This window comes from Mastomys coucha, chromosome X, assembly GCF_008632895.1.
Source record: "Mastomys coucha isolate ucsf_1 chromosome X, UCSF_Mcou_1, whole genome shotgun sequence".
Taxonomy (NCBI): Eukaryota; Metazoa; Chordata; class Mammalia; order Rodentia; family Muridae; genus Mastomys; species Mastomys coucha.
Genome location: NC_045030.1, coordinates 41,769,625 through 41,773,562, shown reverse-complemented (window position 1 = coordinate 41,773,562; position 3,938 = coordinate 41,769,625).

Below are 3,938 nucleotides of genomic sequence, written 5' to 3'. Positions count from 1 at the left end.
CGAAGAGCAGTCAGTGCTCTTCCCCACTGAGCCATCTCACCAGCCCCAAGCCTTTATTTTTATGTATGGTTTCTTTTTTTAAAGATTAATTTATTATTATACACAAGTACACCATAGCTGTCTTCAGATGCACCAGAAGAGGGCTTCAGATCTCATTACAGGTGGTTGTGAGCCACCATGTGGTTGCTGGGATTTGAACTCAGGACCTCTGGAAGAGCAGTCAGTGCTCTTACCCACCGAGCCATCTCTCCAGCCCCTATGTATGGTTTCTAAAGTGCCAATCTCAGCTTACAAGTGAGACAATCATTGCATGTGGGTATCTGGCACATAGAACATGTGTGCTTCCTGTTTTGTCACATGGAAAATAATTTTAAAACATGATTACTAATTAAAGTTCGATAAAAATTGATTTCACAACTTGAACAAGATCTTCATTTCCTCTGAAAGTGTGGAGTGAGTGCCAGTATAGTTTAGTACCACTGTCTGATTTTATGCAAAGTTTGCTTTTCTTTATTAATTTATTTTGCATGCAAGTGCATGTGTGTGTGTACACATGACAGCATGCATATGCAGGCATCATGTGTGTGGAGGTCTGTAGATATCAAGGATGGAGCCCAGGTTGTCAGGCTTTGTCACAAGTGCCTTTACCAGCTCAGCCATCTCTCTAGGCCCTAGTGCTGGAATTACAGGTCTGTGCCACCATGTTCAGCTGTATTCTTACTTGGTATAATTGGTAAAACTGTCCACATCATGTAAAAGGCAAATAACTATTACTATCATTGTGAAATTTGCATGATAGAAAGCCCCATTACAACCAGTGTTTTTTAAAAAATGGGCAGTTATAATATTCCAGAGACTGAGGCAAGGAGATCTTGACTTTTAAGCCACCTGGGAGATATGTAGCAAAACATCATATCCCCTCCCAAACCAAACCACAAAGAAACAAAGAAAAGCTAAAAGAAAACAAAATCAGGAAACAAATATATGCAGGTTGCATAACAGATAGAAGGTTAGAATTCTGGCCATGTAAAGAACTCATCAAACTGTTGGAGAACAGTTCCAAAGCCCAAATGAAAAATGGAGAGATTTGTGAAAAACCATGCCATATCATCTATGAGTAGCCATTACCTTTCGACACCACATTTAAATATGAAATATTCAACTTTAAAATTGTGACAATGCATTCTTTTATCAAATGCATGGTTACTTAAATAAGAAGTTAATTTCATAAATCAGGAGAAGGAAAAAAATTCAAAATGATTTGGATTTAGTTTCTTTTTATTTGAGATCATTTGTGGGTATGTTTGGTGTATAAGGTGGCCAGAAAAGGGCATGAAGATACTCTTGAGCTGGAGTTACTGGCCATTCTGAACCATCCAAAGTGAGTGCTGGTAACCAAACATGGCTCCTCTGCAAGAAAATATGCACTTTTAACTGCTAAGGTCTCTCACTAGTCCAAGAAGAAGGGAAAACTCCCTTTCACAATAGAATGCTTATTAATAAATGTACAGGGAGGGTCAGAAGTAGGAAGTCATCATTTAGCAAGTATCACAATACTAATCAATTTTGGTAAAGATTATCAAAGGACTAGTGGGTGAAATATGGTGGAAAAATAGTCTAAAACTATCGCTCAACAAACCATTATTTCTAAAGGGAAAACTAGTACATTTTGAGTAGGGAAACCCAGAAGAGACCCCTAAAGTAAGTGATGCAAGCTACCACAAGTAATAAGGAGACATCGTTATACTGTGTGCTTCTTCCTCCTCCTCCTCCTCCTCCTCCTTCTCTTCTCCTTCTTTTAAAAAGAATTATTTATTTTATGTATATGAGTACACTGTCACTGTCTTCAGACACACAGGAAGAGGGCATCAGATTCCATTACGGATGGTTGTGAGCCACCATGTGGTTGCTGGGATTTGAACTCAGGACACCTGGAAGAGGGAGCAGTCAGTGCTCTTAACCACTGAGCCATCTCTCCAGTTCCTATTATGTGCTTTTTTTTTTTTTTTAAAAAAAAAGATCTATTTTATTTTATGTATATGAGTACACATTGTAGCTGTTCAGATAGTTTTGAGCTTTCATCTGGTTGTTGGGAATTGACTTTTAGGACCTCTGCTTGCTCTGGTCAACCCCACTCACTCTGGTTGGCTCTGCTGGCTCCAGTCAGCCCTGCTTGCTCAGTTCCTGCTTGCTCCAGTAGACCCCGCTTGCTCAGTCCCTGCTGGCTCTGGCCCAAAGATTTATTTATTATTATACATAAGTACACTGTCACTGTCTTCAGACACACAAGAAGAGGGCATCAGATCTCATTACAGATGGTTGTGAGCCACCATGTGGTTGCTGGGATTTGAACTCAGGACCTCCGGAAGAGCAGTCTTACCTGCTGAGCCATTTCTCCAGCCCCTATTATATGCTTCTTAATGATAGCAGAAAAATGACTGGCATAATTTCTGTGTTTTTTGTTCTCCTAACCTGAATTTAAATTCAGTCATGAGAAAGCATCAGCCAAAACCAAGCTGAGTATCTTTCTGCGGGACACCTATAGCTATTACTTTGTAAAAAAAAAATAAAGATCAGCAGCTACCTTTCTGGAGGACATGACAACTAAATACCATATGGGTCTCTTGGTTGAAGTTCAGAGCATGAACAGAGCAGAAAGGAAGCACTTAAAAGCTTTTGCATAAGGTCCGTTCAGCTGGTCAATGGTATATCAATAGGAATTTCTGAGCTTTGAATGAGGCTAACGAAAACATTAGTGTTTGGGCGTGATACAAGGGTGGTGCAGTTAAAATGTGACAAAAGAATACATGCACACTCAAATCCGAGAAACTATTTTCATTATGAAAATGAGCCAAAGGAGAAATATAATTCCAAAGTAAATATATAATTTCTCTTTACTGTATTCCTCAACAATTTCTAGGAGGTAACCACGGTTAGCATTTATCTTATCCTTCCGTAAATTTTGGCTTTATTTACAAGTATGTGGCATGTGTGTGTATCCCTCACACACACAAACACACACACATATGAGGCCACATTAGTCATAAGAATCTGCTTTTAATGTTTTCACAGAGCAGTATAGCTTGATTGCATAGCTCAAACTCAACTCTTCTCATCCCTTCTCTTCTCTTCTTCATCCTTCCTCCCAACTCTCCTGCCTATACTTCCCAAGTCTTCTCATCCCTTCTCTTCTCTTCTTCATCCTTCCTTCCAACTCTCCTGCCTATACTTCCCAAGTCTTCTCATCCCTTCTCTTCTTCATCCTTCCTTCCAACTCTCCTGCCTATACTTCCCAAGTGCTAAGGCTACAGTTGCTTACTATCGTACCCAGTTTAAGAACAGGGAGCTAGGGTCTGGAGAGATGGCTCAGTGGTTAAGAGCACTGTCTGCTCTTTCAAGAGGTCCTGAGTTCAAATCCCAGCAACCACATGGTGGTTCACAACCATCTGTAATGAGATCCGATGCCCTCTTCTGGTGCGTCTGAAGACAGTGACAGTAGAAATAAAAAGAAGAAGGAGGAGGAACAGGGAGCTAACCATGGATTTTGAGAGAGGGTGCAATCTAAGGCTGTGTGGAAGATAAGAGGCCCCTTCCTGGTTTCCCCACCTCAGAGGGGCAGTAGACCTGATATGATTACTTGGAGTGGTGCCCCCTTTCCTTTGTTTTCCTGTCCATTTTGTAGCATGAAAAATAGATAGTGGAACAACAATAGTGACTGAGATTTAATGAACGGTTGCTATAGACAAGGCCACAGATGGATTAAAATTGAGGTGTGAAACTGTTCTAGAACCCAGGGACTCTCCAGGATAATCACAAGCTTTTTTTTGTACTTCATATTGTAAGTTGTAGCGTTGAGGGATGTTGTCTTCTGGGCATGATGAGGCCACTGCTGCCTTGACGTCACAGCAGCCATGATTACCCAGATAAGACCCTTCTAA